Raw genomic sequence first — 16,381 nt, 5'->3', positions numbered from 1 at the left:
ATTCTTTTTGATGGCTGAATAATATTCATATATATATGTATATATACATACATATATACATATATATATATATCACTTCCTCCTTGTCCATTCATCTGTTGATGGACACTTGGGCTGCTTTCATAGTTTGGCTATTGTATATAATGCTGCAATAGACATAGGGGTGCATGTATCCCTTTGAATTAGTGTTTTTGTATTTTGGGAGGTAAATACCCGGTAGTGCAATTACTGGATCATAGAGTAGTTCAATTTTTAACTTTCTGAGGAACCTCCATACTGTCTTCCACAGTGGCTGCACCAGTTTGCATTCCCAACCAACAGTGAGAGAGGGTTCCTTTTTCTCCACATCCTCGCCAACCCTTTTTGTTTCTTGTGTTTTCAATTTTAACCATTCTGACAGGGGAGAGGTGATATCTCATTGTAGTTTGATTTGCATTTCCCTGATGATGAGTGATGTTGAGCATCTTTTCATTCGTCTATTGGCCATCTGGATGTCTTCTTTGGAAAAATGTCAGTCAGAGCCTCTGAACATGTATGTACAAATATCTCTTTGAGTCCTTGCTTTCCTTTTTCTTGGGTATGTACCTAGGAATGGAATTGCCCGATCATATGGTAATTCTATGTTTAACTTTTTGAGGAACAACCGAACTACTTTCTGCAGTGGTTGTACTCCTTTACATTCCCACCAGCAATGCACGCGAGTTCCCATTTCTCTATATCCTTGCCAAGGCTTATTTTCCACATACTTTTTATTAGAGCCATCCTAATGGATGTGAAGTGGTATCTCATTGTGGTTTTAATTTGCATTTCTCTAGTGACTAATGATGTTGAGCATCTTTTCATTTGATTATTGGCCATTTGGGTATTCTCTGTAGAGAAATATCTATTCAAGTCCTTTGCCTATATTTGAATTGGGTTGTTTGGGTACATTTTTAATTGCTATTTTTGCTAAGCTCCAGTCTGCTCCAGCAATGGAACAGAGTAAATTCTTCTCAATAAGAAAAATAAAACTAATTTAGAAAATCAGGGACAAAAATGTGAAGAGAAGCCTACCACTAATTGTGGAGGATAAATCATGTTCCGTAAGTGAAGAGGAAGAAAGGGAGAGCAAATAGAACAAGAAAGCTGCAGGAAGATGGAGAGACTGCAAGAAACACCGTTCCTTCAATTAGCTGGGACAGCTAGGCAGGGTGGCTCCATCATGCCTGACTAGGTCAAGGGGAGGGTGCAAAACAACGAGATATTGAAGATAATAAAAATCAGGAAGAGTAGTTAAGTGCAAGTGATAATGGATATGAAGATTAGCATTCTAATCAAACACTGGTACACGGGTTGGAGGTTGGAGTAAGGTAGGCTGTGTGATAACTTTTGAGAAACAATGAATAAAATTGCATTCTGGAATTCAGTTGTTTGACATTTGCTCTAAAGTATTATTTTAGGATTTAGTTACTATTTAAGTTTATAATATGCTTCCTTTTCTTTTTTTAAATTTAAATTCAATTAGCCAACTGATAGTACTTCATTAGTTTCAGATGTAGTGTTCAGTAATTTATCAGTTGCGTATAACTGGGTGATGGGCATTAAGGAGGGCACATGATGTGATGAGCACTGGGTATGATATATGATATGCTTTTGATATGAACACGGTGCAAAGGAACGTTTGTCTTTTACCTCAAACCAGTCTCAGTTTATACCTTAGAGCTCAAACCTTGGCGGCTGTGGCATACAACTTCCATCTGGTGTTGGCATGTTCTCATTGCAGGGTTATGTGTTTAGTACATAAAAAAAAACTACTTGGGGACAGATTATGCAAACCAAAATTGATGAAGTGATAGTAAGTTCCCCAGCGGTCTAAATTAATAAGGTGTTATTGTTTTCAAAAAAGAGGTTAGGAAACAACCTTTGAGAATACTTCCTTATGGAATTCAGAGTGATGCAGAAACTGTTCCTATTTCTTATTGGCAGAGGGGGATTTTTTTTTTTTTTACATGGCTGTGGACAGTCTATGAATTGTGAATGAACTCATTGTCTCAGTGATCTGGTTTACACTTGAATATGCTGTAAATGTACACAGCTGAGAAAGTGATCAAATAAAAAGAAGTGCATTTGAGAGGAGACGTTTTGTAAGTTCTAAATCTCTCATTTTAAAGGTTACGGTCCCTTCAAAAAAATCAAGCGTTCTTTTTTCTATTATTGTGTAGCTCAGTCTTTTTCTGCATCCCGTGAAAGGGCTTAATGCTTCCAGAATTCATTTTACTCAAAGAAATCAGTTTGATTCATCAGGCCCCATGATGCTTTCAGAGTTAAAAGACCTTTGGTTGAAAGTAGGTATCCTGGTAGCACAGATGTAAGGGATTTACTCCAGTCACGTGTAGTCAAGAAGGTTGGCAGGGACAGCACACCCAATCCCTTGTTGTCTTCTCTTAGGAGTCTAGATGCAGAAAGCTTGTCTTTTTTGAGCTGCCTTTCAATTAGCTGATGAGAAACAGCAATGGAAGTAGCCCGAGGGAAACCTCCGAGCTACCCAGTTGAACATTACAAGACTGGCTCTATCATCTAAGAAAAGCTAGAGTATTGCTCAATTTTAAAGTGGAAAAATAACACTGGGGATGATTGGAGTTAGGAAGGAATGAGAATCTTAAATGCATTCCTTACTGCTCTGGGTCTGGAGAAAGTTTGCTTAAGAAATTGTAACTTTATAAAGAATGCCACTTCCCGGAGGAAAACGGTCTATTTTGTTGAGTAACAGTGAAAGTTGTAAATGACTTTTAGATTTTCTTATAATTCCCTTTGTGAGCAATTAGCTGCCCTTACTTCTTTGGTTCACAGCTGGGGGTTACAGGCGAGGAAGCTGAGAGTGCCAAGAGAAAAATATATTCAGTCATCTGCAGGAAACTGCTTTGGGTATCTTCCTGATCCTTCACTCCATGTTGAGCAATCAGGTCTTACTAAACCTCAACTGGTACTTTACACATCTATCCAGTTCCTCATTAAGCTTCTGACATCTTTAGTGTTAGCAATGAGTAATGTGAGTAAATAGGCAACAGTCTTTGAAACCCGAGACTAATTTCTCCTTTTGTCCTCCACCTTTCTTTCCATCTCTTCTCCTCTGTGTTTCTACCCACCTGAGGTGAGAAGTTTGAAGATGGGGCTCCCTGATAATTAGTAGGTAGGAGTCAAATGGACACCTTTCTATTTCTAACTTTAGTGCCTCTTCACAGGAGCGTCTGGATGTCCTTTATTTTCCTTTTTTTTTTTTTAAGATTTACAGATCTATTTATTTATTTGAAGGAGAGGGAGAACGTATCTCCAGCAGACTCCCTGTTGAGCACAGAGCCTGATGCGGGGCTCGATCTTAAGACCCTGAGATCATGACCTGAGCCGAAATCAAGAGTTGGACACTTAACCTTCGGAGCCACCCAGTCGCCCCTATTTTCCGTTTTTATAGCCACCGCATAAGTGTAGGTCTTCTTGCAAAAATTGCAACAACTATGTGGTTTTTCTACCTTCTATTTCTGTCCCATCAAAGTCAATTTTCTCAATTATTTTCTCTCACTCAAGTGTTTCGAATGTTTACAATTCATGTAATAGAGCAAATCCAAACTCATTGGCATGACCTTCAAAGCTGTTCTCCATATTGTTCTCACTAACAATTTCCATTGTGTATTCTCTTATTAGTTGCCGATGTGGGTTCTGCTGCAAACAAGCAAAACATGTTACATCGGCTTATATTGTTGAGTTTTCATAATGACCTTATAATGCAGGTACTTTTATTCATACTCCTACTTTACAGCTGAGGAAACTGAGGTTTATAAACAGGGTTTACTTTGTCCATGGGTAATGCAATTAGTGACGAACCTGGGATTACAATCAGTGCTGATTCCGGAGTGAGTGCTGAATACCCAGTAGGCAGACTTTAGTGCCTTCAGCCCGTGTTTGAAGCAGAGACATATATTTTTTTTTAATTTGGTTTGCTTTTAAGAGGGGGACATTATGGAAAATAACTAGAACTTTCTTAATCTTTATTATATTACTTCGTTTTCACTTTCCTTATCTGATGCTATTGGGAATTAGTTGGTCTCTTAGAAAAACTTGGTGAGAAAAATGATACATTATCTTTTTAAAACTTTGTGTTATGGAGAATTTAGAATGTATACAAAGTAGATAGAATAGTATAATGAATCCCTATGTACCCAATACCCAGGCCTAATAATAAATCAATCTGTCAGGGGCACCTGGGTGGCTCAGTCGGTTAAGCGTTTGCCTTCGGCTCAGGTCATGATCTCAGGGTCCTAGGATCGAGCTTAGCTTCCAGCTCCCTGCTCAGTGGGGAGTCTGCTTCTCCCTCTCCTTCTGACCCTTCCCCCATTCGTGCTGGTGTGCGCTCTCTCTCGTGCACTCTGTCTCTCTCTCCCCCTCAAATAAATAAAATCTTAAAAAAATAATCAGCCCATCATGCTTCATCCATACCTCCATCCACTATCCCCTCCCATAGTATATTTAAGCAAATCTCAGTCATCACATCATCTGTAAATATTTCGGTATGTATCTCGAAAAGAACCAGCTTCTTTTTTAACATGATGACAATTATTTCATCTATAATATTAATAATAATTATCCTAATAACATCAAATAACCTGCCATTGTACACATTTCCAATTCTCATATTAAATACACACTGTATATGAATTAGGATCCAAATAAGATCTACACCTTGTGATTGGTTGCTCTATATTTTAAATCTCTTTTAATCTATTAGTTACCCCTCCATCTCTCTCTCTTTGCAATGTGTTGAAGAAACCCAGTCAGGGGTGCCTGGGTAGCCCAGTCAGTTAAGTGTCTGCCTTTGCTTCTCTCTCTCAATTAAATAAATAAAATCTTTTTTTATTTATCTTTTTAAAAAAAGATTTTATTTATTTATTTGACAGAGAGAGAGAGAGAGAGAGACAGCGAGAGAGGGAACACAATCAGGGTGAGTGTGAGAGGGAGAAGCAGGCTCCCCGCTGAGCAGGGTGCCCAACACGGGGCTCAATCCCAGGACCCCGGGATCATGACCCGAGCCGAAGGCAGATGCCCAATGACTGAGCCACCCAGGCGCCCCAATAAATAAAATCTTTAGAAAAAAAAGAAACTAGGTCGTTTGTCTTGTAGCGTTTCCCACAGTATGGATTTTGCTGATTGCATTCCCATGGTGTAGTTTAACAAGTTCCTCTGTCCTCTGTATTTCCTATAAAATGATAATTGTGGCTGGAGATTAGCCACAATTGTATCTAGAGACTTGATTGGATCAAGAGGTTTGATTTTTTTTCAAGACTTAATATGTGGTGTTGTCTTCTTCCATTAGGAAGCATACAATGTCTGATTATCTCTCTAAATATATTTATATTAACTTAGAATATCATATGTGTTTATCCATAATTTGATAAATGGTTCTATTTATTGGAGTTCAGCTTCATTTTTCTTTCATAAATTGCATCCATTATTGTCTAACACTTTTCAGTTTCAGGCTCTTTAAAGTGAAGTACTTAAAGACTCTTGAAGTTAGCTGAGCATAGAGTTCTAGATGTTTTTCCTTCTAATCTCTTATAATTCTCTATCCTATGACTAATTATGCAGCAAATAAATTTTAACTTGTCTTTATTAATTCTTAATAATGCATTCAACTTAATTTGCCTAGAAGAATTTTCTCATCTGTATTTTATGTTGCTAAATTAAACTAAGTTATGTAATTACAATATAAATAAACTGGAATACACAGGTTTGGGAACAAACAACTGGTTTTTTACAAGCAGTTAAACTGGGGGGTGAAAAAAATGTGTGGTTACCCATGAATTTCAGTACGTCTTGGGTATCAATTGATAAGTTTTGCAATGGGAATACAGAGTTAATGAGGCAAGTTAGTTAAATGGAAGTCTGTTAAAAGACCTTCTAGCACACTGTTGTCCAGGAGAACTTTCTGTGATGGGGATGTTTTATGTCTGTGTTGTCCAATATGGTAGCCACTAGCCACGTGTGGCTATTGAACACTTGAGATGTGGCCACTGTGATTGAGGTGAAGCTAGAGAACTGAATGTTCAATTTAACTAATTCAATTAATTAACTTAAATTTAATAACCTTGGACAATTTAGTTCCAGGATACAAAATCTGCACTGGAGAATAACTGGCTCCAAAGTCTAGCTCTAGAGCCTATACTCTTAACCATAACACTATACAGTTTTGTGGCTTGGTGTTTCTTAGGACTTTTTTTTCAACGCACCAAATGCACACACACACACACACACACACACACACACACACACACACACATATATATGGCAAATGACAAAGACCTAGTTTACCAGCTTTACTTTTTTAAGCCTAAGTTTAACATTATATTTAAACAATTGTCAAAACTTACTAAGTTGCCAGGATTCATGCAGTTAGAAAGCATCCTCAATTTATATTAAACCATAAATGTATTACCATTACACATTAATATCTTTCACTACTAAATACTAAAAAAATGAAATTATTGTTGTGGAAGATTCATCCAGGCAATATGAACTGCACAGCAGATTAACACTACTTGTCTCACATTGCAAACACATTGAGAAAATAGATCCATGCTGGTATTAATGCATGAAAGAGTCATGGCCACCTTGGATTACATTTCATAGAAAAAGCAAGATGCACACAAAGATTTACAATTTTAAAGACAAAAAAAAATAGCCCTAGGAGGCTCCAAAAATAAACTCAGAAGTCTGACAAATAGGGGCTACCATGAGTTGTGGTAATGAATACTTAAGATTAGGTACAGTTACACTGAAAGTCAAGTTCATTTGAAATCTTCAAAAAAAAAATTCCTGCTAATCCTCAAATGGTGCTCGTTATAGTTAACTTTTGTATTAATTGGTTGCATTGAATTACTTGTTATCCAAGCATAGCAGCTGCTCCTTACCATTTATTGTTAAGGACTTTAACTGGCTGTCTTCAACTTCGACTCTTTCTTGACCATTTTCAACCATTCTCTTTGTAATGATTTTCCTGCCACTAACAATTTTAGTTAAAGCTGATACAGTTTTGAAGCTGTCTGCCCAACTATCCTCAAATGACATGGAAGACAATGAAGTGAGGCTTCCATGACCTAGTGAACCTGAGGACGTAAATCCTGTATCAGAAGGAGCAAATTCCCTTCAAATTATGGAAATCCACTGAAGGCAGTGAAAAACATTTCTCTGCCTTGGCTTCTGTGGGGGGACCCCCCTGTGGGGGACCCCTCAGCTTCTGTGGGGGACCCCAGGTTGAGTCCCCAAGAAAGTCCACAAGTGGGTTTTCAAAGAAGTTGAATAAAAACCAGTCTCTTCCACCAAATTAAAAAAAAAAAAATTCCGTGAAGGCATCGTCTGAATTATGGAAGGTGAAGCCAAACTCAAATGGACTGTCAAAACGACTTCCACCTCCACCGTTTAATCCTTCACCGTATTCATCATAGAGGTATCATTTTTTAGCATCTCATAATACCTCGTATACCTCAGCTACTTGTTTGAATTCTCTCTCTGCTGCTCGTTTATTCTCATGATTTTTACCTGGATGCCACTTCAGTGCCAGTTTCTGATAGTGCCTTTTTAATATTTTTGGCTAAGGCATGTCCGTGCATGCCCAGAATTTCAGAGTAGTTCACATGTTTTAACAGGCTGTTGGAACGAGGCCTCGTTTCTGGTTTTAAGGTCATCTACGTGGGGCCCAGGACTCGGGAGCCGGCAGCCAAGTGCAGCCCGGGTCTCCCCTCTGTTCCCTTTCGCATGCTGTGCTGGTAACGGTGGCGGCCTGATGCTTCTCAGGATTTATTCTTATATGTGTCATTGCCTTTGTGCATGATATTCCTTCTAGCGGAAAACTGTACCCTCGGAATCTCCAAACCTCTTAGCCTGCTGTGGTAACCAGTCTCCATGATAGTCTCGAATAAACCACGCCTCTGTGGTATTTACACACTGATGTGTTCCCTCCCACACCGACTCATGTGTAACCAATAAATTGTGTTGGCTGTGATATTGCCTGGCTTCTAAGGCTGTCGTTGTAAGAAGCCTTGGAGCCTCCACCTTGATCTCTCGGGGCAGCAGTTCTTGGAGCCCTGAGCCACCTTCTAAGAACCCACTTACCCTGCCAGAGGGATCTTATGGAGAAGCCCTGAGACTTCATGGAAAGAAGGAAGGTTCTAGCAGAGAGACACTAGTCTTTAAAGCCATCTCCTTCAAGGTACCAGGCATGTGAGTGAAACGTCTTGCATCCTACCAAACAGCCCAGCTGCTAAGTAAGTACCCAAGTTCTGAGATATGATATTTATTGTTTCAAGTTTTTAAAGATACTTTGTTACATTGCAATAGAGAGCTGGAACACCTGGCTAATTTTTATTCTTCCCTCAAGGGTTAGTTTAGGCATCACCTCTAAGAAACGTCTGATTTCTGTTTTTAATTCCCCTTTCCAGTTTGAGTTAGGTGTAGATCTTCTTTGCCCCAATGCCATATTACACGTCATTCTACATTTCTGGGTTTGGGCTATTTGCCCTCTAGACTGCAGGCTCCTTGAACGTATGACTTATTCTCCTTTGTGAGAGGACCTTATCCCAGTACTTGGTGCACAATGGCTATTCAAAATAAATGGACTAAATCACCGAATCTCAGGGTTGGGGGAACTTTAGATGCCATTTAAAACAACCCAGTTTGATCTACAAAGTGTTTGTCCATCCAGCCTGTGTGGGAAGCCCCTCACATGATGAGCATTTACTACTTCCTGAGGCAGCTTACCCCATCTTTAAACAGCTCAGACTGTTAGCACGTGCTTGTCAGCTTAACTCTTGTTTCTTTTTTTTTTTTTTTTTTAAAGATTTTATTTATTTATTTGAGAGAGAGAGAATGAGAGAGAGAGCATGAGAGGGGGGAGGGTCAGAGGGAGAAGCAGACTCCCTGCCGAGCAGGGAGCCCGATGCGGGACTCGATCCCGGGACTCCAGGATCATGACCTGAGCCGAAGGCAGTCGCTTAACCAACTGAGCCACCCAGGCGCCCTTAACTCTTGTTTCTGATCACTTTTTCATTTCAGCTCCTCTCAGGAGTCCTGTGCTTGCTAATATGTTCATTTGTGCTTACTTGTGCACTGTAAACTCTTTTTTAAGCCTTTTTAACATTTGTGTTGTATGTACCTAACTGTATTATAAGTTTGGAAATAAAACTGCTCTCTTAGGTGTGTTTTATTGTCCTTCACTGGATGTGTTGCCTCCAGTTACCACTGGAGAGCATACTCAATGTATGCTCTTAGCTGACAGACCAGTAGAATGTACTGGTTAAGAGTGTGGGCTCTGTAGGCAGAAGTCTTGGGTTCAAATTCTGACACTAGCACATATTAGGGATTATGTGAAATTAGACAAGTCACTTGATCTAAATAAGTGTTTTCCTATCTGAAGAAAGATAACTTCCTCGTACATTGGTTGTGAAAATTACATGACATTGTGCACATAAGTAGTGCTTAACCAGAAGCTTGCATATCAGATGCTTAGTAAGTAGTAGTGACTCAAAACTATTATAGAAACACAGTGCCAGTGGACCAAATTAAGCATTCTTTCTCATATTGAGCATTAGATAATCACCTGGCTTTATTTTGTCTTCCTTATCTGTTTGTTTCACTTTTACCTGGCTGCTTTCTCTATAAAACTTTACAATAGTGGCATTCAGTTTTTTGAGCCTTACCTGCTTTTATGGTAGAAGATTCAAATTAATAAATAACCGTATCTATACACAAGATGATAGATGCTTTTGTCAAAACCTTAGATAGTCACAAAACCATTTGGAATCAAAGCCTGTGTCTCACTTGCCAGAGGAAAAAAAATGTAAACAAGTCCATGATCTAATTGCATTGGTAACAGTGTCCATAAAGAATTGAGCTACTATTCTTTTGATTTCAACCTAGCTGTGTGACTCTTCTAGAACTCAGCTGCCTCTTCTGTAAAACAGGCAAAACATTTCTATTTACCCCTCAGGGTTTCTGTGAATATCAATGAGATGAGGTCCTTGAGGGCAGGTGTTGGGGTAGGGGAATGCTTTCTCTCCACTCCTGATATTTTTTTCCAGACAGAAGGCCATCCATTAGTGTAAGACACCTGGCCTCTATTCCTTACTCATTCTTTACTGGGGATGGGAGAGGAGGAAATTTTTTTGCTGATTTTGGATGCAGAAATTAAGTGTCCATAGTGAAGCAGCTGCCTACAGGGAGCATGTAGACTGCCCTGTTCTCCAGGGATGCTTTTTCCGGGTCCTAACCTGCTAAATGGTTAAGTCTATAATTCTGGAATTCAGATTATGAAATCTCCTTGGCTTTAGAAGCACCAGATTCTTGAATATCTGTTTTATGAGGAATGAAGTTAGTATTTTGGTATCTACCTAACTTACTACTACGTCCTACATAGGACAATAGAGTTGGCTCAGAATTTGAGCAGGAAAGAGGTATTTATGGGGCTGCCTCAAAGACCCCAAAGGCAAGGGACTAGGTTTTAGTCCTTTTTAAATCATTTTTATGGCTCTAGCACTTAGCACAGTGTCTGGCACACAGCAGATACTTAATGCCTTATGTTTGAACTCTTTTGAATAATATAAAGTCCTATGCAAATAAATGGTAATATTTATTATTAAGAAAAACAGCTGTCCTACCAGATTTGTATATTTCAACTCCAGGAGAAGCTATTACCACGACATCGTTAATGCCCCAGGAAATTTATATAACCATTGTCTTAGCCATTTTGGGCTATTCTAACAAAATACCACAGACCAGCTTTTAGACAGCATATTTTTTTTCCCTCACAATTCTGGAAGCTGAAGTCTGAGATCAGAAAGCCAGCGTGATTGGATGAGGAACTTCTTCTGGGTTGCAGATTTCTTGTATCTTCACATGGGAAGGGGTGAGCTAGCTTTCTGGGGCCTCTCTTTTTTTAAGATTTTATTTATTTGTTTGAGAGAGCAAGAGCAAGCTGGGGAGGGGCAGAGGGAGAGGGAGAAGCAGATGCCCCACTGAGCAGGGAGTCTGATGCAGGGCTCGATCCCAGGACCCCAAGATCATGACCTGAGCTAAAGGCAGATGCTTAACTGACTGAGCCACCCAGGCACCCCCCCGGGGCCTCTTTTATAAGGGAATCAATCCCCTTCATGGAGGCTTGGCCCACATGATTTAATCACCTCCCAAAGATCTCTCCTCCTAATATCATCACCTTGGGCATTAAGTTAACAACATATGAATGTTTGGAATGGGGGGCATAAACATTCAGACCACAGCAATCATGCACTATGCTCCAAAGATTCTGTAAAGTAGAATGAAGAGCCCAGTCTTCCTGCATACACTACAGATTAGAAAATTTAGGTACAAAGCAGTGAAACAATTTACTTATGCTCTCATAGCAAGTTTATAGTCATGTTTGGAGTAGAATAACAACTTTAGACCTTTATTAGCTAGTCTGGGTTCTTATTTTGAAATTTTATAGAATACACTGAGACCATATCTGTAAGCTTCCAAATCACTAAATGTAGATGCCAGACTTGTTTACAAGTCCATTTGTGAGATCTGAAATAGTTGGATATGTTTTGGAATCTTTGGATCACAAAGTCATTGAGGCAGTTTGGATGGAGGAAGTAAGAGACTATCACAATAAAAAGGAGGTGTGAAGTTTTTGATTGTTATCAGAGGAGTAATTACCAGCAAATTGCCACGTTTATAGAGATAGCAACAGATGTGTGACAGCTGGGTTAATTGAATGTCTGGTGGGCCTTTTTCTATATAAGATAATTCCATGTGCATATTATGGAAAAGAAAGCAGGTGTGACCAGTCAATTGTCAAATGAGGAGCATAAGTATCACCTGGAGAGTGTACTGATCTACTAAACTTAATGGTTTGTATTTCTTAGCTTACAAGATAATCTAGCAATCGATTTTTGATGGTGTGGTGATAAATTTTACACCCAGAGAGCACATATTAATATAAAAGTATATGGCAAAGAGTTTCCTATTTCTAGCTCTTATGTGAAGGCTTTGCAAAATGTACATTGATGTGAATTTCTGAAGCTGTACACCCATCTCAGCACCACTATGTATATGGCACTGAAGTTAGCAAGTTTGGTGCTTCCACAGACGGGGACTGCCAGAATATTCACTAATTCTTGACACATGTAAGAAAGTACAGGACTGATGGGAGAGAAATCTAGTCACTGGCCATGTCACTCCACAGTTTAGGGACTTGGAACATATTAGTCATTGATCTCTCTGGGCTTCAGTCAATTCCATGTCACCAGAATGAAATGATGGAATTCAATGATCTTTAAGTCCCTTCTGTGGTTCTATCTCATTACAGGAAAAACAAACAAACAAAAAAAACAAAACGGTGTTTTAGCAATTTTTTTCTTTAATTGTCAGAGACTTAAGACAAATTATCAATGCTATTATCTTGTGATAGCAAATATGTCAGAAGCATTCAGTATTTGTTGATGGGATGACTGATTATCTCATGTAAACAATTGAGGATGAAAAGTAGAAGAAAACGCCTAACTCCAGTCGTGAGAGTCCTTTTTGTGCTTCCAAATATGTATCATCTGTTCTGATGTAGGACATTAGTTTGTGTAATTTCTACTAGCTGCTGAATGGAAGGTGGCTACAAGGATTTGTTCAAATGTAGATAATCACCACATACACATTTCCAGTAGAGTGGACCAAGTAGTTCTTAAACTTCACCACAATCACCTAGAGAGTTTGCAAGAGATGCAAATTCTTATTGGTAAGACAGGTACCTCACTTAGAGAAAAGTACCATAGATTTTGAAGTTCCTGAATCCAGAGTTAGAATTCTGTCACTTATTAGCTCCACACTTAGCCCCCCAGCCCTCTAAGATGTCGTTGCCAACTATTTGATCTAGCTTCTCCGTGTTCCTCGTCCCCCATCACAGGCTCCAGACCCACTGAGCAAGGCAGTTGTCTGTTTTGTTCTCCCCTTGGGTAAAGAAAGGCCCCTAAGTGAATGTTAACTATCCAATTCCCTTACTGCACAGTTGAAGTTCTCCATTCTGTCTCCTTCTCTCCTCCAGTCCCCTTTCCTGTCCAGGCAGGTCTACCATACCTCTGCCCCCAATACAGTTATTTGACCAAGAGACTCAGGGTTAAGTACTGTTTGAATTTACTTTCTTTACAACTCTTATAGTTTCACATGCATGAGAAAGAAGTCAGATGTATAACTTCCGTGTGCAAAACTCAGAGCCAATCCTATAGTTCCATTACAGTTGTCCCAGCTGCCCCATCCCAAAACACCCACTATTTCTCTATTCCATCTATTGTGTGTGATAGTCAAGAAATCAAGGGGGACTGCTTGGAGGAAGCTGTATTTGGCTGGACTTTGCAGATATCCTGTCCCTTTCTTCAAAGATGGAGAGAAAGGGCATCTAGAAAAAAGCAATAGTGTAAGCAAATGCATAAGAGAGCAGAGCATTGGTTCTCAAATTTTAGTGTGCATTAAGAAGCGCATGGGAGGTGGGGCCCAGGTGGCTCAGTCAGTTGAGCATCCAACTCTTGATGATCTCAGGGTTATGATCTCAGGGTCATGAGATCAAGCCCTACATCAGGCTTGGCACTCAGCGTGGAGTCTGATTGTCCCACTCCCTCTGTTCCTCACCCCACTTGTGTTCTATCTCTAAAATAAATAAATAAATAAAAATCTTTTAAAAAAACACACATGGGGATTTTATTTAAAATGCAGATTCCTGGGCCACACCAAAAGAGATCCTGATTAGATTAACCTGGAATGGAACCCAGGAATCAGCATTTTAAACAATCTCTTCGGGTGATTTTTTTTTTTAATATAGTGATTCATGAGCAAGACCTAGAAAAAACTAATGGAAATGTAGTCTACCCTTACATATATTAGGATGTATCATAGGTTCCTATACCCTAAAATGTACCATTTGACTTATTTCAATTGATCAAGTATTTATCAAGCCTCTATTATGAGCTGTTACTGTATATAGAATAGTGATTCTCAATGTGATCTCTGTACCAGCAGCATCAGCATCACCTGAGAATTGGTCAGAAATGAAAATTATGGGGCTCCAACTCAGACCTACTGAATCAAAAAGTCTGGAGTTGGGGCCCAGCGATCTGGGTTTGGGCAAGCCTTCCAGTTGATTCTGATGCCTGATGAGTTTGAGAACCCCTGCTCTAGACTAGTATTGGCTTTGTGTAATGTAGTTGGCCTTCACATTTGCTGTTAGATCCTCTCTGTTCAAATCAGTATTTTAAAAATGAGTGGAAAGACACCGGGTGTTATACACAAACAGTGAATCATGGAACACTACATCAAAAACTAATGATGTAATGTATGGTGATTAACATAACATAACAAAAAAAATAAATAAAAATGAGTGGAAAGAGATTTAATTCATAATTTAGCAAAATATAAGAGCTGATATGTTATAGAGCTGATTATTTCTTCATACTGGTAAAAATCATAAAGAATCTTTAGCAAAATTAGCAAATATTAACCTAATTTAGTTATTTAAACCAATGGATATGATGGCATGATTTTATTTTCCTGTGAGTATGTAAATTACACGTTTGTTACTATTTTCTCAACATAATTATAATTAATCTGTGGAAATGCAGTTTTATTTTAGCCTAGAGCAGTGGTTTTCACCTTTTGCACATTAGAATCACCTGGGAAGCTTTTAAAAAGTAGATGCCTAGATGTGCCCCCTCTCCCCATTCTGATTTAATTGGTTCCGTTAGGGCACAAGCATTGGATATCTTTTAAGAGCTCCTGAGAGGATTGTTATGTGCAGCCAACTTTGAGAACCACTGGCCTAGAGTTTTCTACATGGCTGTTATTTTGCTTAAACTTCTAACCTCTGTTTAACAGCAGATGTTCCTTAAAAAATGTAACAATAAGAGTTCAGACAAAAAGGATTCTACAAAAGCAGCAGTGGTTATCAGGTTAAGAAGTTATAATTCAAACCTCTTCCATTGGACAGTGAGTGGATTATTTAATGTTCTTTGGTGGTAGAGATCTGGACAGTAAAGTCCTTGAAATCAGGGACTGTGTCTTGTCACTTTTATGTCCTCACTGCCCAGCACAGAGTAGAGACAAAAGTATTTGTTGAATAAATGGAAAGGAAGTAAGGGAGGAGTGAGCCAATTAACCAGCAAGTTTCTGTGTTCCTATCTACTGTTTTCAAATATCATTCTAAGATTGTGTTCTTATCTACTATTTTCACATATTGGTCTAGGATTGTGAACAAAGAAGCAAAGAAATAACAAATATGGTTCCTATACTCTGACAATTTACAATGTTGAAATAAGATATGTATATATTAAAAATAATATAAAACTTAAGAGATTGGATTTTGTAAGAGGAAGAGTTTATAATGGGTTGGAGTAATCAGGATGGACTTCACAGAGAAAATAGAACTTGAGCTGTTGGATGAAACAAGGAGAATAATCCAATAAGGAAGAACATTATAAGCAAAGATGCAGAAGAATTTTGGAAGCTAAAATTGAAAAGATAGGTTTGGGCTAGATTTTGGAGAGTCTTGGATGCCAACTGAAGTGTTTGAACTTTTGGATTTTATCTTACAGAGGAAAGAGAGGCATTGGTATGTTTTGTTGGTTTTTAACAGGAGAGAGACCTGACAAAAATAGCATTTTAGACCGATTATTCTGGTGATAGGATAGCTATCAACAGGTAGATGGAGTTTGGCATTGATGATAGCTGAGACAAGTATGAGGGTGTTCAAGGTATGTCATTGAAAGTCATGCATGGAATTATGCCATGACAGCGGGAACAGACAGGAAAGGACAGATGGAGAATTTTTGAATAACTGCAATAGCAATAAACACACATACTGAATAGCAATATACATATTGAATGCTTAATATGTGCCAGGCAATGCGATAGGCATTGAGAGTCATCCATGGGCTCATATGTATGATTTTTAAACAATTGGTACAACACAGGCATCCTAGGATTCCACCAATCCAAACGCATGAAGTCCAGTACGTTGTACCAGTGTTTACTGACTGAATATCAGTCCAGACTAAGCAGTGAATAAAACAGTCTGTGTGTTTATGGAACTTACATATGTAAAAAAGGATATGTTTGGTGCCAGAATATTTCCCACTTAGGGAAAAGGCAGCCCACATAAAGTTGTGATTCTAAAAATGGTCCCCTGGACAACCAATATGTAGAATTAGAGTTGACTTGAATCTTGAATAACAAGGGTGTTAGGGATACCAACCCCCCATGTAAATGAAAATCCACATATAATTTTTGACTTCCCCAAAACTTTACTAATAGCCTACTGTTGATCAGAAGCCTTACCAATGTCAAT

At 38.8% G+C, this 16,381-nt stretch overlaps 1 pseudogene; it reads right to left on the bottom strand.

The window, feature by feature from the left end:
- Nucleotides 1-6,872: 6,872 nt before the first annotated feature.
- LOC116624661 lies at nucleotides 6,873-7,712 on the bottom strand (annotated as a pseudogene).
- Nucleotides 7,713-16,381: the final 8,669 nt, after the last annotated feature.

The sequence above is a fragment of the Phoca vitulina genome, unplaced genomic scaffold (assembly GCF_004348235.1).
Source record: "Phoca vitulina isolate PV1807 unplaced genomic scaffold, GSC_HSeal_1.0 scaffold69, whole genome shotgun sequence".
Lineage (NCBI taxonomy): Eukaryota > Metazoa > Chordata > Mammalia > Carnivora > Phocidae > Phoca > Phoca vitulina.
The sequence above is the reverse complement of the archived record's forward strand: the minus strand, read 5'-3'. Positions and strand labels throughout refer to the sequence as shown.